The 23,214-nt window shown below is 37.4% G+C and overlaps 1 protein-coding gene and 1 pseudogene across 1 annotated transcript in view; one reads left to right on the top strand and one right to left on the bottom strand.

Moving 5' to 3' along the window:
* LOC149167775 (uncharacterized) overlaps positions 1-23,214 on the bottom strand; it is a 381,496-nt gene that overhangs the window by 80,176 nt on the left and 278,106 nt on the right. The gene's annotated exons all lie outside the window — the stretch shown is intronic.
* LOC149167777 (nudix hydrolase 20, chloroplastic-like) lies at positions 7,811-9,965 on the top strand (annotated as a pseudogene).

Raw genomic sequence — 23,214 nt, 5'->3', positions numbered from 1 at the left:
GTCTTCTTATTACCCTTTACTCGGCTTCCTACCTTCGTTGATTTCAAAGGTGATGGCTTGACGTTATAGCAGAGTGGACAGCCTCTATATATAGAGGATTGTCCCTCCTTTGAGGCCGACTAGAAGACTGCTGGCCGACTTGACATATGTAGCTCAGATTGCTTCTTTAGAGGTGTCTTTGCTTTGGAGGAGGCTTGACTTTGCTTGGAGGGTTATTCTTTGATTCTTATACAAACATATACATGGAGCAACATGCCCTTAAGGTCTTCAATCATTTTCTTTTGACTCCTTGACTCACCTATAGCACTTAACATGTGCTCGACCTATTTCAATGAGCAAGAAACTCATTGACATATATTATAAAAATAATATTTCTTTTCTTGAATAAGTACAAATACCAAAAGTACATTTATGAAGACCGAACCTAGTTACATTTCCTTCGACACTCCCTCTTAACTAGGGAGGTATTCATACAACATTACAAGGTGTTTGGCTATGTTTCAATCTTCAAGAATTCACATAAGAGAAACAAGATTTGCAATCCATCTATTATAGCATCATAATAACCAACATTGTTTCCACGGCAAGGCCTTGACTGACAGCTCTATCTCTCAATAGGTCAGAGCACAATGTTGGCGAAACCAATGACTTATAAACACCTTAGTCATTGTCTCTCAAGGTACATACCCACCCGGGTGTTCACTGAGTATGACCTTCTAGGACTATACTTATCTTGGGTTCTCAGCCCTCAAAGAATATCGGTCCTCTTGCCTACTCTTGTCTTGAATGCCCAGGGCCCTACACATCCTCAAAGAGTATCGGATGCCAGATGATTATCCAATCCTCCCATTCTTTTTTCCCAATAGAAGACAAGAATGTTGTGTCTATCTCTCCCTCTCAATTGAGGAAGACATGCCCAAGTATCCTCTGACAAGGTACTTGTCCAAGTTCCGTTGTATTTGGGAACTTGTTATAACTCCCTCTTAGCTAGGGACTTGTTCATTCATCAACAACTTCTTCTTAATCGGTCCTTTAGCTGCTTGATCTTCTTCTTTCCTTTGATGTCATGAAGTCTTGGTTCGAACTTCCTTTAGGTAGGGCACCATCCATCGATCACTTTGCCTTCCCGGTTTGTCATGTCATTTCTTCCTTTGTGGAAAGTGGTCTTCTTGTCATATATCAGGATCTCTTGTCATTTGGCTACTCCTTTGTCATCCTGTCCATGCTTCGGAATACTCTTCTCATGGATGCTTCGTTGAACTTGCTTGCTTCCATTCTTCGGTTGAGTAGCCCTTCATGACTTCATCCTCTTATTGCTTCAACATTAAGTTTTGCTGGATGGCTTTCTTCATCATGAAATCTTTGTAGAGTAGAATCAGTTATCTGCACCTTTTGTATCTCAAAGGCCTTCATAGGTGTCAAGGGTCTTTCCTTCCTTTGTCAGAGTTATCCTGCCCTCTTTCGGGAGATATCTTCAAAGTATTTTGTAAGATAGTGATTCTTGGTGATCATGTTGTTCTTCACATGCTTGATCTCTTTTTTCATTTGCTTCTTCTTGGATAGATAAGCCAACCACCTTATGCTCCTTGTGGGAGCACTTCTTCATTGCTTGCTTCTAGGACTAATCAACATTTTTCTTCTTTACTTGCTTCTTAGTCAGCAATCTTATACTCCTTATGTGAGTTTTTCATTTTGTTGGCCTTCATTGCATTGTAGTACATGCCTTCGAGCATGTCATTGGTGAAAGAGGTTCTTTCCTATTTGATCATGTTATAGAACTATTCCCATGACTCAATAATATACAAATGATAACATCACTAAACTTTGATGCATACATACCTCATCTTGATTCTCCTTTGATCATCTTAGCTTCAATTGGTCATCCTTGATGTGGCCATTCTTGCTCCATCTTAGCTTGCCTGCATATCATCCTTTTCTTGAATCCCATGAATGGGATTCCCAATGAGACATCTGCTTTGGTTTATGAACCCTCTTTTGAAGATTCCATCATAGGATCTTAAAGACCCTTGCCTTGCAAATGTTTCCTTTCTATTGATGATGGAGGTCTTCTAAGATTCTTAATCATGATCAATTTTCTTTCATTGTGGATGAGGTCCTATTCTAGGTATGCTCCTTCTACATGAATATCTTGAGCTATGTCCATCATGCTCCTATATTCTAGAAGATATTTCTAACCATGCATTTTGTTCTCATTTATAAATGTTCTTTCTACATGAGTATCTAGAACTCTATGTACTTCATGTTTCTAGATTCTAGAAGATGTTTCTAGCCATGCAATTTTTATTTTATTCCTACATGCTCCTATCCTACTCAAAACTTTGAAAGAAGACTTTAAGTAAAGAGTTTGACTTAGTCATAGTAGAGATCTGGAGGATCTTCCTTCTTTTGCTTCTTTTCTTCTTCTTTCACCTCTTGAGTCATGTGAGCTTCTTCCCTCTTTCTTTTGTTGTTGTTGTCCTTCTTAAGCTTAGGACAATTCCTTTTGTAGTGTCCATATTCTTGGCATCCATAGCATTGGATTTTGGACATATCTTTGTTACTTGTTCTCTGTGGACCAAATTTGCCAAATTTTGCCTTTCTCTTGACCCTGGTAGCAAATGCTTGCTCCTTTGATCCCACATCTTCCTTGACTTTGACTCTTTCAGTCTTGTTTCCTTTACCTTCCAAAGAGACTACATTTCACTTAGTGTGGTAGCTTCCTTCTTGGCATATATGCTTGATGTGAAGTTGCCCCAATCTCAGTAGCGCATTGAGTACTACAGTTGTCATTTCTTTGTTAGACATGACTTCCCCTAGCTCTTGAAGTTGATCCCTCGTCTCAAAGATCTTCATGAAGTAGGGAGTTATTCATTCCTTCGATATCTTCATCTTGTACAGTTCATTTCTTAGAGATATCACTTCTCCAGCTATGGTTACCGAGAATAGCTCTACTAGTTTATCATAAATTTCTTTTGATGTTTCAAATTTGGAGACATAAGGAATGAGAGAATCCTTGATAGATTCTATTACAATCCTTTGAGCTCGTCTCATCCTTATTATACTTGGCTAAGGCTTGAGTTTGTTCCTTAGCAGGAATAGTAACATTCCCTTTGATGTGTTCAAGGAGTTCATTCTCCTTGAGAAATAAATCAGTCCTCTTCTTCCATGCAAGAAAGTTATTGGTACCTACCAATTTGTTGCTTTCCTTGCAAAAAGACATTGATGTATATTCAAAAGGGGACGTATACTTGATAGATTTTTAGATGTAGTGGATTTGCTTTCTCCTTGAAGACTTTATGGTTTGTCTTCCTAGGATCTTGATGTTCTTCAAGTTACCTTCTCCAAGTGGACTTGCTTGATGATGAGATTTGCTTGATGACTTGCAGATAATGTAGGTCCCTCTTTGATTTGCTCTTCTTTGTAGATGCCTTTATGTAAGGCTCTTCTTCTTGCTTTGTAGTCTTTCTTGATGAATGATAGATGGTAGGCCTTCTTGTCCTTGTAGTGATTGAGACTTCTTGGCTTGATGCTTCAACTTTGTAGATGTCCTTCCTTGACGAGTCACATTATGAGTGTTCTTGAGATGTCCTTTCCTTGATGTGTCACCTTAGCTCTGATACCATGTTGAAGAATCAAGGCCCAGTGTGTATATTAGGATTCTTCTCTACTTGATAACAATTTGTGAAGCACTTTTACAATTATCTTAGCTTGATCTTCTTCTTATTATGAAGCACTTTTACAATTATCTTAGCTTGATCTTCTTCTTATTATTAGTGTGTGTGTTTCATCAAACTGCTACCAAAACCATAAAGACAAGAACACAGATGTTGGCTCTCTGCCAGGGCCAAAACCTCTCTCTCTTAGAGAGGAAAACCCTTCAATAAGATTCTCTTATTGAAGCTTCTTATTGATCAATGCCAAACCCTATACCCTTGACAAGAATATCCTCCAAGCACAAGTCAAGCCCTTTCAAGATTACTTCTTGTAGCACTTCGTCCTCCTTCTTCCAGCACTTTGTCTTTCTTCCTTCGGCACTTCTTCCGGCAACTGTAGAGACCTTCTACTGTACACTCTAGAATGTTCCTTGACCTTTTCTTCCTTCGCTTGTGATGGAGCCTTTCTAACTTAAGGAGATGGCCTTGTTGCCTCGCAACCGAGCCTTCTTCTCTTTCACAAATGTTGCAGAGTTAGAGTAGCGGTAATGTCGCCCTAGTTCTTCGCACATGTGAGGGAATCTCCACAGAAGAACTATGGTAAACTTTTCCTTCTCCCTTCGCTTGTATAGCCTTCTTCCATGCTTGAGTGAGAGGCCTTGTAGGCCTAGTTTCAACCCTAAACAATGAGATATGGTTGACTGTAGGTTACTGATGTCATAACTGCAGAGACAGCTCTCCTTTCCTCGCACATGTGGCTATAACTAGCCCTTTAACACTTCGGTTTGCTTCCTCCTTTCTTCACTGCCTTGGAGACCCTTTTCTTGTCTGCTTATTACCCTTTACTCAACATCCTACCTTCGTTGATTTCAGAGGTGATGGCTTGACGTTATAGTGGAGTGGACGGCCTCTATATATAGAGGATTGTCCCTCCTTTTAGGCCAACTAGAAGGCTGACTAGAAGACTACTAGCCGACTTGACATATATAGCTTGAATTGCTTCTTTGGAGGTGTCTTTGCTTTGGAGGAGGCTTGACTTTGCTTGGAGGATTATTCTTTGACTCTTATACAAACCAATGTTTTAAAACTCCGACTCGGTCGAGGGTCGACTCCAACTCCGACTTGGTATTGACTCGGCCAACTCGATTTCAATGACTCAGTCATTGTAAAAAATACATTAAATATTTATTCTTTTTATAAAAAAACATAATTTTAAAGATTTTTATTCGTGTTTCCAAACACACAGCATTAGAATATAGATAGAAGACAACATATGATCAAAGTAGGCTCATGAATATATCCATTATATCAAAATGGCACCCAGTGCACTATCCAATACATACATGATGATGATATAGAGATCAAAACAAAAACGCATAACCAAGGAGGCTAGAAATGGCCTCTACAACAAAAGTAAACTGTGACTAGTACCACTGGCTACTGCTAGAGGAGCCAAGATCATCTGGCACAACCTCTGAATCAGAGTCAAAGAGGCCAGCCCATGGCTCCTCCTCATCATCATCTCCAACTGCAATTGTAGAAGTGGTAGCACTAGCAGACTGTGCAACAACTGCAAGCTGAGATAGACGAGATATGTGCTTCTCTCGTGGCTAAGCAAAGGAAGTCCCTGCAACTGGAGGACTTAGGGCTGGCCCTGAGGCTGGTACAAGTGGATCAAGATCCGCATTCAACTGAACATTATGTTTGAGTGATGCCTCCCCCTATAAATCCAAATCAAGATCCTCATCAAAATCAAACTCTGTTGGATGACTCCCCACTACCCAATCTGATGTTGGATCAATGTCTTCCAACACAATGGGATTTGAATCAGGTCTTTTGTTCAGCAAATGGTTGCGTCTAAGCCAGAGGTTGTATTGGACATAGACTAGATCATTTAATCGTTTTTGATCCAAACTGTTTCTCTTCTTCGTGTGAATCCTCTCAAAGACAGACCAATTGCACTCACACTTAGTAGCACTGCAAGTTTGACTCAAAATATGAATTGCAAACTTCTATAATTCAGGACAATGGCTACCAAAAGCCTCCCACCATTGTGCTACAAAAAACATAGGAGCGTAATGAGTTAGCTCAACAAAATTACAAATTTTATCCAACTTTCAAATTATAAACGATTTAACAAAATAAGTATCAAGCATTTGAAAATTGAAATTTTTGTTTACCTGGCTCATCTGCATCCCTTGCAATCTTTGCTAGGTTCTTCCCAAAAGCTACATGTGGCTTTGTTGAAGGTTGTGACCTGTCGGCGTATCTCTACCTGATCACACTCCAATGGGATCATGCCATCGATGCAGTCAATCAATCCATCTCTAACCTCCCCCTTCAAAGCTCCTGAAGCCAGAGCTTTATAATGATACCGTGGGTTCAAAAAATACCCAGTTGCATGTATAGGGCGATGGAGTTGATTGTTCCATCTTTCATCAATGATTACCCAAATGGGCCCATACATAGCCACTTTATCCTTGTATGCCCTCTTTATTTGCTCCTTTGCTTGATCCATAGCCTCATAAATGAAGCCCATAGCCAATCTTACCCCATCCACCAACTGCAACACCTTAACTAGTGGCTCAGCGACCTTCACAATCTCTACTGCCTTTCTCCAAAATATTTCTTCATTAACTTTCTTTTTCAATTCTTTGCCATCCTGTTTGTGAGACCACTGGCTTTGATTCCATTCTTCACTGGAAAATATCTTTTGCAAGTTTCTATGTTGTGAAAGCATAGATTGCAATGTCAAAAAATGAGTAGCAAATCTAGTGATGGCAGGCCTAATAATATCCCTGCCCCCTGTGTGTCTCCTCATAAGGCTCAAAATCCATGAATGATTACAGATAAATTTTGTTATGCTTTTGGCATGATCTCTAGTGTTTTTGACCCAATCTAATTTGCCAATATCCTCAAGCATGATGTCTATGAAATGTGCAGCACATGGGGTCCAAAAGATGTTTCTGTGTTTTTCCTCTAATAGTTTACCAACAAGAACATAGTTAGAGGCATTATCTGTGATGACTTGAACAGCATTAGCCACCCCCACCTCCTCAACAACCTCATCCAATAGCTGAAACAACAATTGTCCATCTTTTACCTTATCAGATGCATCAACTGATTTTAGAAACATGGTTCCTTGTGGGAAAAAAATAAGAAAGTTTATGATGGTATGGTTCCTTTGATCATTCCATCCATCTGACATGATGGTACATCTTGTTCTTGCCCATGAGTCCTTGAAATCTTTCAAATACTCATTAATGGAGGCAATTTCTCTCTGCAAACGATACCCCCTTAGCTCATGCATATTAGGGCCTTTGAAGCCTTCTCCAGCAGTATGTATGGCATCAAACATAGGCTCATAATATGGTGAATGGGAAGCATTGAAGGGGATATCAACATCATACCACCATCTACATATGTAATCACAAGCAGTCTCCCTCAATTCTTTCTTCCAATGGTCATCTAAAGTGGGCTGCAAAGTTCTACTAGCTTGAGGACCATGTGCATCTGATGGAGAGGAGGGTGTGACAGTGAAATAACTTTTGAAATTCATATCACCCTTCTTTTTCATTTTACCCTTACCCTTTTCTTGAATAGACTCCAAAGGAGGAACATATCAGAAGGGGTTGGATGCATCAGTACAAGGGATAGAGAAAGAACCCTCAAAATCAAAATGGGGGCTGGTAGCCATCATTTTTTGTATACTCCTCTTCCTCCCAATTTCAGCCTTTAATTCTTTTTTCCTAGCCTTTTCTTCTTTAAACTTCTCAAAGTTGGCTAACAAATCCTTCCTAATCTCCCCAATTTCTAGTGATTCACATGGAGTAATTTGGCCTCTAATCCCTACCAAGTGTTGTTTCAGCCTATTAATGCCCCTAGGACCTTCCTTAATTTTTCTATGGCAAGATTTGCATTGCATTTGGCTATCAACCATTTCAACATATGCCCAAGCAGCATCTTTCACTCTAGGTGTCATTTTTTCACTTGGAAATCAAAGGAAAAAATATGAAAATGAAAACAAAAAAAATAGCATTGCTTCAATGTTCATTTCTTTCACAAAAAACACTCTTTTCAATTTCCAGATTTGCACAAAAAAATAAATAAGCAAAAACAGATTTTTACAAGTGAAAAAAAAATATCTCTAGGCACAAACTGCCTCCTCAAGGTTGCTCCAACAAACCAACTCCTCAACGCTGCTCCAATGGCTGCCCAAGAAGCTCCTCACTCCTGCTACAATGCTTGCCCAAGACTCCTCATTGCTGCTCCAAAAACAAACTCCACAACTCCTCACAAACTCTCACTCAAATGCAATGGGATGGTTGTGAGGAAATGAGAGGGGTTGGGTGGGTTTTATAGGGTTTAGGAGAGGGGAATGGACCCCAAAGAACCTAAAGGCAGAATAGAAATGGGTTTGGGGTCCCCGAAAATCAAATTCCCAAAAACAACCGCATTGTTCTGCCTTTTTCGGGTCGCAATCACTGAGCCGGCCGAGTAGGCTCGGACTCGGCCGAGCTGACCCGGTTATTACCAAGTGGCCGAGTCCTTAGACAACTCGGTCGGCTCAGTAATAACCCGGCCGATCGTTCCGGTTCAAAGGCCGAGTCAGCCCGGTGGGGGCATGACTCGAACCAACTCGGCCGAGTTGGTTTCGAACCGACCATTTTTCAAAACAGAGATACAAACATATACATGGAGCAACATGCCCTTAAGGTCTTCAATCATTTTCTTTTGACTCCTTGACTCACCTATAGCACTTGACATGTGCTAGACCTATTTCAACGAATAAGAAACTCATTGACATATATTATAAAAATTATCTTTCTTTTCTTGAATAAATACAAATATCAAAAGTACATTTATGAAGACCGAACCTAGTTACATTTCCTTCAACAATGATTGGCCAATAAATGCGATTCAAAGGCTCTGTGGGTTGTGTGTAGGATGTCATGAGATTGTTATGAAAAGAAGTAGGAAAATACAAAAGAAAGGAAATCATATAAACATCAGTTATTTTGAGAGTATAAAATTGGAAAGAGCTAGTGGACATCCAACATTTTTTTTGCATATTTGACTCAGGGTTTTAAGTGGACATCACTGTTGCCAAATCCATCACTTTTAAAATACATTGGCACCACTATGTTGTGAAGCATTCCATGTTAACCCATATTGTATTTGAGTAGCAGAAGATGTACTTCATTCATGACTCACTTTAACAAGTTTCCATTAAACAAAATCAAATTGGTTTGCAGTACCAGAGATGGTGGATTGAGCATAGAAAATATGCTCATTAATGGAATGGCTTAGGATGAGAAACAAGCCTCCTAGGACTTGGCCTTGGATAAATTTGGTAACAAAGTGCGAATGTGTAGCACACCTGAAACAATTTCAAAATATTCTTACACTAGTAAACAACTTTGACCTCAACATTGGTTGTTTACCAATGGAACCTGCACAAGTGGATATATCACTCTATATCATCAGTTAAAAATACCAAATGAAAGAACTAAAGTGATACAAGGGGCCATTAAGTGGTTACATAAAGAAGATGTGATTCCTATTTGTTGAAAAAGAAAATATGAGTAGTATCAAAGGGCTTTTGCATTTGGCACAAAATTGATGTTCTCATTGGAATGTACTCCTGCTCTATTCTTTGAAACAAAGGCATATGGTGTCCATATGAATGAATATATTGACATCGATGGTGAAAATATTCTTTGGATCGGAAAGAAAACTGAGACAAAAACAACATTTACAGGCAGGTTGGACCATCTTGTCACAAGAGGCATGCTAACTGGGATTACATGAAAAAAAAAATCCCATAAAACAATGCAATTAAAAAGTTAGAATTCCAAGGACTATCACTGAAATGGCTATCCTAGTTGGAATTGTTAACTATGAGGAGATAGATGCCACAAACTCACGACAACGAGCTGAATAGAGCAGCACAGGCTATTTTATGTAAACGTCAATGAGGAAAATGGTGTTCATACACATAGACTGTAATCCCAGCATAGAAACCTCAACTACGATTCTGGATGGATAGACATCAAAACAATGCCAAGGGGAAGTGACCAATGGACCTGAATAAACAAACATTGTGGCGTCAACAACAGGATATTACATTGAATGCCTTGATAATATTCCACATTATGCATTGGATTGGGATGCATTACAATGATATTTTAGACTTTTGCAGGTGAAGCAGATTCAGACGAAAGAGGTGTGTTGGATTGGGATGCGTTACAATGATATTTCAGTCATTTGCAGGTGAAGAGGATTCAGATGAAAGAGCATGCGTTACCAATTTTACAGTGTCATACCCTAATTTAGCCCATGTCAAAGTTTATGGCCCTCTGACATCAATAGAGTGCATTCATATTGGCAGCCTGATATTTGCAGTAAGCATGCCTGTATAACAACAAAACAACGATATTAGCAAAAATATTTGGACTAGTTGATATGTGTTGGTATGCATCGGTATTGCTGCATGATTCTTGCCATTGCAAATTGGCCAGCGTTACAGAAGCAGTGCTATAATTGTATTTTTGGCCAGCGTTACAATTGTATGCAACGTTTTTATGCGGCTTATGAGGTTGGCGTGAGTATGGAGTTAATTTATGGAAGCGTTTTTTTATCATTATCCTTGTCATTAACGCAGCTTTATTATGGAGCAGCATCAAAATTCTATGAGATATCATGAATGCGCAGTAGAATAATTAGGTACAACAGAATAATAATGTACAGTGGAATAATTATATGCAACAATTTTATTGGAGAAATTTATTTGATTCCTTCAGCATTAATTACCTTGAAGCAGTATTAGTGGTTATTATTGTTTAAATGGCATTATTATCATTATCAAGTGTTCGATGGCATTATCAAGCATTCATTGGCATTATTATGATCACTGCACAATAGCCTTATTGATGCACAATAGCAATCATGAATGCGTTGTAATATTCCAAGCATATGGATATATGCAGCAAAATTATGGATATTCCAAGCATATGGATATATGCAACAATGTTATAATATTCCAAGAAATTATCTCAGCAAGTTTTACTGTTAACGCAATGTAGCAAGTCAATGGTTTAACGCAATGCAATAAGTCAATGGTTTAATGCAGCATATGGTTTATATGAGTTAATATTATCAGCAATTAATGGTGAATGCTTTCAATATTACAATATTGATGTGCAATTACAATATTAACGCAGCAATATTAAAGTCCAATTACAATATTAACACAACAACCATGGATGCATTACATATGGAGCAACAACTTTATATACAGAACAACAACGTTATATACTAATGCAGCATATGGATTCATGGTATTAACCCAGCAGCATATGGTATTATGGTAGCACATTCCAAGCATTCATGCATATGGATATGCAGCATATTATAACACGGAGTTATTATTATATTATTTGAGAGCAGCATATGGGTTGGCACATAATTTGAAAGCTACAATTTGGAGAGTGTTAATATTGGAACGAGGATATATGTATTTGAACTATATATGTTAAACTATTTATGATATATTAAATTGATATGGAATTGACTGGAATTAAGCTGTGAATGGTTTGGAGGAAGACTACATAGTTTCCTAAACCGTTTGGTAATGGCTTTGGTTTGTAAGAAAAATAGTTATCAAGAAAAACCACGAGTTGTTTATATAAACCAAGGGCTGATTTAATGATGAGTGGAATTCATATGTGGATATATTTGGTGTTTCTTTTTATCATGGTGCATGAGAATTTATTTGACGGGTAAATTATTATTGGAATGAGTCAAGCATGATCAAGCAATTGCAAGTGAATATTATCTTGGTGAATAGTGTTGGTGAATATTATCTTGGTGCAAAGCTTAGGTGAATATTATCTCAGTGAATATGTTGGTAAATAGTGAATATTATCTTGGTTATCATGGTGAATAGTTTTGGTGAATATTATCTTGGTGAATACGTTGGTGCATAGTGTTGGTATCTAAGTAACCTGACACGGGGATTCGGGATTCCTCGGATACGGGGATTCGAGTGTCGGATTCGAACACGTTGACCCCCCGAAACAGGTCACGTTCAGATATGTTATATATTATTTTATTAAAAATATATATATATATATATATATATATATATATTAAAAATTAGATATTTCTTACACAAATTCTCATTAATGATACAAATTCATTGATTTCAAACATAGATCTTCATCTAGATGTAAGTTTTACTGTTTACAAAGTAAGTTAGTAACATTATACCATGCATAGTACATACAAAATTCAAATACATGTCACATAAATGATAAATCAATGAATCATAAATTCTAAATTCATAAATGATAAATCATAATACATATTCAATTCATCAATGACCCAATAGGAGAAAGACAAGATAGTAAGATAAAGACATTAACAGCTGTAGTTTTCTCATTAAGTCATCAAAATCAAAATGTGTTACATAGGTAGTGCAATGCCAATGGCAAATAGAAAAAGAAAATACAAAACAACCACAGGTATACAAGCCTCAAGGTAGTAGGTAGCCCATGACTCATGAGTCATCAGTCCTCATAGTCATTATCAAAATCAGCATCAATGTCCTCATCATCATGGTCACCACTGCTCTCCTCTGCATCCTCCTCCTCTTGTGTATCCATAGTCGTCTCTACATCTGCTGGTGTGGAGGATGACCCCTCTACAGTATCACCATCATCAAATCTAACAGGCTCTAGCATTGGATCAGTGAGATCCATGTTGGCCAATGCCAACCCAACACTGTTGTCCAGACCCATATCATCAGGAGAGACATCCCACATCTTTGTCTTTCCCTGCAACCACTCTTCCCTTTGCCTGTAAATAAGGCGAAGGTTGGTGTGCACATACACCATTGTCTCTACCCTAGACTGCTCAAGCCTGCTCTTCTTAACACTATACAAATTCCCATCTGTGCTCCAATTCCTCTCGCAACAAGAGGATGACGTCACCTGAGAGAGGAGCCTCGTGGCTAACTGTTGTAGAGGAGGGGTTGTTGCCCCATGATTTCCCCACCAAGAACCTGTCTCTAATCACATCATATCCTGCAAATTGACCAGTGCCTGTGGAAAACTCTTCAAAGGCATCCTCCACCTCATAAAGCAATGCTCTATCCTGAAAAACCCGCCTGAATGCATTTTTCCTCCCCTGTGAGATTTCACCATCCATATGAGGAGGGAATCTACAGGAAGGTCCACCATTCAGCCACTCATGGGTATAGTATTTTGGGTTCAATGAGTGAGCCAAACAATGTAAAGGTGTGCAATTGTTGTCCCATCTGCTAACAAGAATATCTGGTATAATACCACAGAAGGCCTCTGGTGATGTCTCGCACTCAGGACACTCACTCTGTATAATAATGCTCCTCACAGACTCAATCATTGAATCCCATCACTCATAAACCTCTCCTAAGATGGGTTTGTCTGTATATGCAAATCGAAGCAAAGAAATGATAGGGTCCATGATCTGAATAATTAGATCTACCCTCTCCCACCAAGCACCATCTAGCACAGTGTCCTTCACACTTTTAGAGGCTAGTTGATTTGTCTTTCTCCAAAAAGACCAGAACTCTGAAATAATCATGGCCCTGTTGTCACACAAAATGTCTAGGCACCGCGACAACGACTCAGATCGGGGGCTGTCACCCTAATCCCCAATCTCTCTGTTTAAGCCGTCTCCCTATAGCAGGCTAAGGGGGGTAGACCTTATGGAAAAGTGGAATGAAGAAGAACTAGTTGGGAACCAACCAATTCAGGAGACACAGTGAAGTGATCAAGTACTTGATTAAGATTTAGCAAGACATATAGGATTTGATTAGATTTTAAACGATTGATACAAGTGCCTTATGGAGTCAATGATCTTGCTAGGGAAATTTAGACCAAGCAATCGATTAGCAACTGCTGCTTAGATGAATGACTATTTTATATGAAATGCAGATCCTAAAACTAATGTGAGATGCAAGAATCTTTGTTAATTTTAGTTAAATGCCTATTTAAATGTGAACCCGTCAATCCTTTCTGTGTTGAGCCTGATTTCATAGTAATTGGCAGAGAGAAGATCAGGTGAAGCACACTAAGGTGTGATTAACGATACATCTCCTGAAATTCTAACATACCCAATGCCTGCAACGTCACCGTTTTAAGTACTATTAAAACAGGCTTCTCAAGAAAAGACGGATGAAGATCTATCTATCTATCAACCAATCTTATGCTTAGAAGTAAATTTTATCTATGCAAAGTTAATTTATATGCAAATGCACCGGAAGATGAAATGAAGTTAGACTCAAGAATGGGAAAACACTTATGTTGCAAAAGCCCTCAACTACCCAAATGAAATGCTCGCCATTTTTTAGATGAAGACTTAGAAAATAAACTCTTGAAGATACTATAGTTAAAACACCAGCTTAATTCAAATCTTCTTGATACAATTTAGCTCAAACAGAACAAAAACAACTTTGCAATTCGATATCAATGTCAACAGATGCTCAAAAAAATACTCCGTTTATGAAACAAAGGATATGCATTTTATCACAATTCCATGACAGAGTACTTAATTTTCAGAAATTAACTTTTAGGACAGGAGTAAGAAAGACTTTATGACAACAGCAATATGACAATGAAAACAATAAGCTACCAATGATAGCTTTATGCCAAAAATTTACAGAAATTTTTCCAAACTTGCCCGCATGAATTATCAAAAAATTTCAGCCTGTTGTGATGTGATTTCCGGAATTATATCAGATCTGATATGCTTATTACAACCAGCAATTAAAACATGAAATAAGCCTAATGATGAATGCCCAACTCAAGAAATTAATTCCTTAATGTATTAGACAACTTAGGAACTGATTTCAGGCTAACCCACATGAAATTTTTCCACTGTTATATTTCAGACTTCAGAAACAGAATTATTCAGAGATAACATTGACCCAAAATGTAGATCTAGGCCAAATTCTTGATAGGCATCAAACATAAATGATTTATTAATGTATTTAACAATTTTTTAGTTAATTTCAAACCACTTAGATGTCTTTTTCACCACTATTAGAAAGGTATATGACTGTTGTAGCAAACAGTGAGGAAAAAGATGGTTTAGAGATCAAACCCTTAGGCCCTAGGCCTTGAAGACCACTTGCCCAAGTTGTCAAAAAAATTCAATATCTGAAACACAAATTTTTACCAAATTTTCTGCAAAAACCCACCAATGATTAGCTTCAAAAAATCAAATATTCAAATCAGAAATGGAGCAAGGGAATCTAGGGCCAATAGAGCTAGTGTTGGGCTAGGAGACGGTAGATCTGGGCTTAGGAGCCCCAAAACTTGAAACCTTTGTTCTAAAAAAAGTTATTTTGCTTGATCTTCAAATTTATTGCAAAATCTTTAATAGTTGGCCTTGTAAAAAGATTTGGGATAAGATATTGCCCTCCAGGGCCTAGATCTGTCTCAAAACCCCCAAATCTGCTTGAAAAATCTCAAATCTGAAGATTTACTTGATTGATTTCTCAGATCTATTCCTGCAAATAATCTTTGAGCCCAAATCTTGACCTCCAGGGTCTAGATCTAACCCAATTCTGAAGATTTACTTGGCTGATTTCTCAGATCTATTCCTGCAAACAATCTTTGAGCCCAGATCTTGCTCTCCAAGGTCTAGATCTAGCTCAAATCTGAAGATTTTCATGGTTGATTTCTCAGGTTTATTTCTGCACAAGTGAAAAGAGAAAAACCCAGTACCCAATATGTACAAAAATAGAGAAACTCCCAAAAACCCAAGTGTTATAATTCAAAATTATGTTACAAAATTTCAAATCTACACAAGTAAATAACATATCTATACAAATAATTTACAGATCTATACAAATAATTTACAGATCTATACAAATAATTTACAGATCTATCAGATCTGAGGAGTATGAGTCCAACTCTACTCTCAGATCTGATAATCTAAGGCTCTTAATAGCCAGATCTATCAAAATTTCCACAAAATATTTAAAAGATTTTGAAATTTTAGAGAGGTACTAGTCCAAAAACACCCTGCAGAAGAAAAAAAAAATAATAAAAATAAAATAAATAAAAATAAAAATAAAAATAAAATAAAATAAAATAAAAATAAATAAATAAATAAATAAAAATAAAAATAAAAAATAAAAAATTATCGTTAGATAAATCCTGAGGCCTTTATGAAATAGGCTCTTTAGAAAATATGTGTTGAGAGGTGGCTGGTCCAACCGAAGACTATCCGCAAACGCTCAATAAGAACCTGAGAGATCTTCTGCAAACACTAGATCAACCATCAAATCAAGTAGAGAAATATAACAACAATAAAATTCTGAAGAAATAGAGATACCTGCTACTTCAATCAAAATTAAAAATGTTACCCTAGAGCCAACAAATTGAATAAGATCCCTGTATTGAGATTATTCTAAGAGAGCTATTGATTGATAGTTTTTACATAATATTAAGCAGAAATTAAAACAATGTTAACATAAATTCATGAAGAGGAACACTACAGCACGTTGAAACCCCAAAGACTTTTGCATTAATTCAAAAAAGTATACAAGAGAGCTTGAGAGCTTAGTACACGATCCAGAGATCGGATGATTTGACTGACAAACGACCTCCTATTTAAAGATAAATCCTCCAACGGCTAGTTCGAGTGATCTTCGTCAAAGCAATCTCAACCATTGATGAGGATCAAAATTTCTTTTAATCTCATCCGTCGAAATTTTAAATTATTGAGGAAATTCGAATTTTTCAATTAAATGCATTTTAATTAATTCAAAAATTAAATTTTTGAATTAATTTCCTCAAAATTTTGACTTTGACTTAACCCCAGGGACCAAAGGCTTAAAATTTAGCAAAATAATCAATTTATCTTAGTCCCTGGACCTCTTAAAATTTAATTTTTAAGGACTGACGAATTTTTCCTTAGAAAAATTTAAATTTACCTAAGACCTAGGATTAATTAAATTTTTGGCTTAGGATTTTAATTAATTTTGGCCAGAAAATTTAATTAATTAACCTATGAGGGGATAAATTATTTTTCCAACCCTCAAGACACTTTACATCATTATTTCACATTTTTACATCTCAAGGGGGAAAACCCATTTGCAAAAGACCCTCACAGACTACCCAGTTCTGCGACACAAAATATAATCTAGCAGATCAACCAATTTGTAATAAAATAACCTAACCAAACAGTTAGGATTATTCCCAAATCACTTTTACATAGACTCGATCTAAAACACTAGGACTCCCCTAAGATCACAGTGACAAAATTCATTCCGACTTTGGGGTAAGGCTAAAGGAAAACTCTGTCGACCATCCGAGAATGGATCGGTCAGACAAAAAACCTCCCGGAATGTAGATCGTCACCAAAAAAGTAGGTTTACCTAGGTGATTACATACACGACACGGATTTGCTGAGATTATTTACATTATACACATGCAGATTGGATTTACATTATAAGATGATGATCAAGCTGATGATGATCACTGGACGGCACGAACAAATCGATCAGACGCTATCCCTTTTGCGAAAAAAGGGGGTGTACTACTATGGGTCATTGACACGTAGTGGTCAACAGGCCCCAAAAGCGGCCTTGACCTCCCTCAACCTCTTCAACATGATGAATGAAGAGGCAAACCGTGTATCCACAATCTTCAACAATGATAGATTGTTGTACTCCTTGTAGATACTGAAGGCATTTGTATGATTTTGTACAAAGTTACGGATATGTCGTGCATCCTCAATAATGTTACCAATCCAAAGCACATCAGAAGCAATGGATTTAAATGTTAAGTTCAATGAATGGAAAATGCAAGGTGTCCAAAACACTTGTGGATATTTAGCTTCCACAATCATGCCAGCAGCCTTGCAAACAGATGCATTATCTGTAATGATTTGCACACAAGAATCAACATCTACATCTTCAATAACTTTAATAAACAACTCGCCCATATATTGTGCATCCTTGTATTCTCCAAGTGTATCAACTGTTTTCAATAAAACTAGACCATTCAAGGAAGACACCATGAAGTTGATGAGTGGGTATCGTGCTGGATCTGTCCATCCATTAGAAACAATGCTAAAACCCCAGATGTTGGCCATGATGCTTTAATAGGGTCAAGCATTTTTTGCACCTCTTTTTTTGCCTTCGTCAACAATGTGGTTCTAAGCTTCTCTGAACTAGGAGGCACATACCATGATGCAAACTCATGAGTTAGAGCTCGGCACATCTCAATAGATAGAGGTGAGCATGCAACATTAAAGGATATGAAGTTTTGATAGAAAAAAAGGCAATGGTGAGATCAAGCTCTTCCCGTTTCTCTTTTTGAAAAATCTTGTCCATTGGACCAAGTGAAATTGTCTTTCTTTTCACTGCTTGTCCCCCAATAGAACTCTCAAATGGAAATGTGTTGGTGCCTTTCCTCAAAAATGGAAGGGGGTCATTATTCTTGGTTTTTTTTATATTTTGTAGCCACATTTGCCATACCAGCAGTGAACTCTTTTTCCATTTCTTTCCTCTTTTGTAAAGGAACTTGTGTACAAACTCCAACTCCACAACCTGGTAAAGCTATCAAATGGCCTTTTACATGAAAATGTGTGCTTGTGAAAGTATTGTGGCAAAAGTTGCATCTCCAATTCACATTGCCTCCTCCCTTCCCCTTGCTGCTTGGCCCATCCTCTCTTATGACATATTTCCATAAGGGATATTTCTCATTGTTACCTTTAGGAGGAAGTCTTCCCTCAACATTACTTGCAGCGGACTCTAATGAAATTGGCGGAGGAGGGGCATCTCCAATGGTGACATTATTCCCCTTCCTTTGCCCCCTACTTGTTGCCCCTGATTGAGCCATGAATATTGTAAAAAAAATAAACAAAACATGCACAAATTTGTAAAAGAAATGCATATACAAACTGTTGTAATACAAATGCAAAAAAGTAGAGAGGAAATGCACTTACCTGTTGCTTGAATCTCCTTGAAAACGCTCCAAACCCTTAGCTCCTTGCTCCAAACTCCTAACAACAAACCCCTTGGTGACATTCTTCCCCTTCTTTTGCTCCCTACCTATTGCCCTTGATTGAGCCATGAATACTGTAAAAAAAATAAACAAAACATGCACAAATTTGTAAAAGAAATGCATATACAAACTATTGTAATACAAATGCAAAAAAATAGAGAGGAAATGCACTTACCTGTTGCTTGAATCTCATTGAAAACGCTCCAAACCCTTAGCACCTTGCTCCAAACTCCTAACAACAAACCCACAGCTCACCTCTTGCAAAAGGAATGACACAAAATGATACAAAACAGAAGCATTTTCGCCCTTTTCTGGTCACGCGGGAACCGATTTTCCGGATTCGTGTCCGGATTTCGTGACACATTGTGTCCAAACGGGACACAATCAGGATTCGATCATGTCCCATTCGGACACAACGTGTCATGAAATCCGCACATGAATTAGGTCGAATCGAATCCGATTCGCCGGATTCGGACATGTGGCCCTCAAACAACGAAGCTAGTTTCAGAGGTTGGCATATGGTTGATAATAGACATGGGTCATATTGTGTTGGTATTTGTTGCCTATTTGTTGAGGTTATTGATTGATACATTACAATACATGGAGCCATGGAGCAGCATTAATACAAATTCACCCAAGCATTAATACAAATTCACCTTTTGAGCAACTTTATCATCATTTTTGGAGCAATAGTAATTTTTTAAGCAGGTCAGCATTAATAAATTCAATGCTATAGCATTAACGCTTTATGTTTAAATTGTTCATTTATATATTGCACGATTGGAGCAGCCTGTAATTTGAGTGGGGTTGATATGTCGTCTTGTTTGCTCATGGTTTGTTTGCACATTGATTTTCAAATGGATTATGGCACACAATAATAATACATATGCGGTGATTGTTAATTGGCATCATGAATTCATACACTTGTTTTGGGTTGGCGTACAAGGATATTCTAGAGCGTTCATTCAAGGAGGTTCCAGTGTATGCAATGTTCATGATATCCAATGTGTATGACAGGCAGGAAAATATCAGGGTTTTGAATGGAAGACTCTTGATACACAGTTCTCCCTTCAAATTATAAGGTTTTATCCATTATAATGCTATTGGTACAAATTACAGTTTTGTGCCCTAATTGGTATTTTCAACAAAATAGTGAGACAATATAATTTTTTTTTCCTCTTTGCAATGGATTGACGACTTCTCATAATGTTGGTTACAGTGTAATAATGAATCTTTCTCCAAGTGAATCTTGCAAACACAAGTTGAAATATATGGCATTTAGTTGTGGTTGTGTGTGTGAGGCAGAGCTAAAACATTTATATGCTTCTGGAGTTTCTCTCATAGATGATGTATCTACCATGTTGTGCTTACAGTGTTTAATTATTGCTTGGTGAGCATATTGACATGTGCATGATTGAATGCAAAAAATATGGAAGGGCCAAAGTACTGAGAAATCCTTACCATCAAGAATTTCTGGTTGGATTACAAACCTTCCAGTTGAAGGAACTGTGAAAGAATGGCTAGCTGCACAAGAGAGAAACGCAGCAAGACATGCTGCCTATTGGTTATGATTCACCATTTTGCTAAAGCAGGTGTTGTGCAAGTTTGTTGCACATTTGATAGCAAAGGGGAGACTGGACATGAAGATATTATAGTTCCAATGGTGCACATAGAATTATCATTTTCAGGACAACTTAAAAGATTGATTTGTTCCACTGCAGAGGACTAGGCTCAGAATTTGTCAACGCTCTTACAATGGTCACCTTACTTAATTGAAGATGATTTACTCAAACAATTTGATGATATTGGAACACATGACACAAAGGTTATTGTTTATAATTTATGGCTAAATGATGATGGTCAAATTGAGCTTGACTTTGAGTCAAACAAATAGGATATTGCATTGAGGGGAGGGCCTAAAGTTGATAAAATCAATGTTGCGAACAAGCAACAGTGAGCAACATATTTCAAATTGCATACGATATTCTCTTTGTTTATATGCCTCTATATTATATCTTGAGTTTCCAAGCCATTTCAAAATTATATTGCATGGTCGAGTGGTAGAGCATCATACAATTGCTGCTGATCTTAAATTTCCAGAATTTATTATGTACAAACCACAAGTTGGTGGTAGCAAGGAGGTCTCAGTTGTCACTACAATTGGCTTCACAAAGGAAGCTCCTCTTTTAAATGCTCAAGGCTTCTAATGCCATTTTGGAGGGTTTACTTGAAGCCAATTTCATTGAGCATACTCATGACAAACAAGACTTTGAAAGGATTGTTGTGTTACTCAGGCTTGAGACTCGTTTGAAACAAATGACAATAGAATATTGGAATTTACATTGTGCTCTTTCTATGTTTTCAGAATATATGATTGAGAATGGTTAGACAAAGTGATTTTCCAATATAAATGAATTTGGGTGGCCTTCTTATATTTTATTAACTATTCTATATTGGTGCTGGTCAATTTATTTTAAGTGAACACATCCCAATCAATGAGGTTCCACTCAATGCACTTTGTTATCATCTTGGTGTGGATTACATATGATGGGGATGCCTTTAGCATACATATGTTCATTGCAGTGCTCAATATAATGCATTTCTCATGCATGCCATGCTTTCCCTACAAAGTGTTCTCTCAACAGTATTTTTGCAGCACTCTTACAGTGTTAAAAATTTCTGAAGTGTATTTGGAGCAATGTTTATATGTCATATGGAGCAACATTCATTCAATATGGAGGAGCCCTAATAATCCAACTAGAGTGGCATTCATTCAATGATTGTCAACAATGAACATTGTTTATGCAGAACAAGACATTGAAGGTTATAGAGCATTATTGCAATGATGAAAGCTACACTAAGGACTCTTTTACAGGCTACTAGACATTTGTAACCCCCTTGCCATTGATGCCAAAGGGGGAGGTAATCGGAGGAAGGAAGACAGTTCGCAAAATGAAAAGGGGACGACAAATTTGTTGCCATCAATGCCAAAGGGGAGGATTGTTGGCAATATTGTCTTTGATGGCAAAGGAGCATTGAAGGAATGCAAGAAGCAGCAATGCAAGGAGGAGCAAGGAGCAACAACAATGCAAGGAGCAACAAGGAGCAAAAGAAGGCAAAGGAGCAGAGGGAGGAGGAGTTATGATACATTGAAATGTTTTGATAATGTTATATTGAAGGTTGTGATGTAAAATTGTTGATTGAGCTGAATTGTTATGATGCAAAGGCAAGACTCCAAGGCAAAGGAAAAGATGTTGCAAAGATTGTTGTGATGCATTAATGATAAATATTGTTATTTGATGTTGACATTAGGTTGATGCATTTATCATTACGGATGCAATTAATATTGGATGGATTATTTATTTTTGTGTTCCAATATTCAAGATCTGAAGAGTTTGGAAACGAATGAGTGGAAGGCAAAGAGTCAAGCCTATTCACTTCATATTCCTATGTGGGATACAAACAACCAGCAAACTATCTTTATAAAAGATGTGATTTTGGAAGGCATAGAGAGGTTAGAGAATGGGAGAATGTGAGAGAGATGATTGAGCTATTATGCATTAGTTACCTGGAACATATGAAGTTGTTGTGAAGCAGATTTGAAGGGAAGAAGATGCATAAATGAAGATGGAGATATGCAAAATTTATGACCAGGTAAACCAATACATTATTATTTATTGTTTGCATTAGGAGATGGTAGTCTCCTTTCAAGTAGTGGCTTGATAAACATCAAGTTGGAGCCTGTTGAGGTAGGAGCCTCCTGTGGGTTGTAGCCTACAGAAAAGATATGGGAGTTGGAGCTTCCTTGTAGTTGCAGTTTGCAGAAAATTGAGGCAGCAGCCTCATGTAGGTTGGAGCCTACAGAAAATCAAATGTAATAAGGAGTAGGAGCTTGCCTTTACATCACAACAATAATAAAATCATGGTTTTCTCCCTTTATGAGTTTCCATATATATCTGGTGTCAATATGTGTTGTTATTATGTTTTCATATAATGTTTTGGTTTGCATATTACTTGATGTTCACATATTCAATCTGTTGATCATTATTTGTTAAGTTGCTCATGTAATGTTTCAATTAATGAGTTTAATGAAAAGAATTTCAATGTCCATGAGTATGCTAAACTGATTCACCCCCCCCCCCTCCCCCCCCCCAGTTTAGTTAAGTTTTCATCAGATTGCTCCTCTTTTCCAAGTTCATTAGATTAATGACTTTCATGTCTAATTGGAGTGGACTTGTTTTAATTATAAATCATTTCAATTTCATGGTTTAATCTAACATTTATCTTCTAGTATTCTCTCTTGGCTAATAGTAGTATATCTTTTTTGAGGAAATATTTGTTTGGATCTAATGGTTTCTTGTCCCATAATCAAACAAATCTAATGAACTTAAGTTGACATTGTTCGAAACCGCTAACTTTTAAGTGATTCGTTAGATCTAATGTTTGATTTCACAACTGGGTGGAGGATCTAACAAAACAAAATAAATAGACCAAAATGT

The sequence above is a fragment of the Pinus tabuliformis genome, chromosome 5_1 (genome assembly GCF_031772625.1).
Source record: "Pinus tabuliformis cultivar Carrire ecotype Pingquan chromosome 5_1, CPIR1, whole genome shotgun sequence".
In the NCBI taxonomy this organism is placed as follows: Eukaryota; Viridiplantae; Streptophyta; class Pinopsida; order Pinales; family Pinaceae; genus Pinus; species Pinus tabuliformis.
The sequence above is the reverse complement of the archived record's forward strand: the minus strand, read 5'-3'. Positions and strand labels throughout refer to the sequence as shown.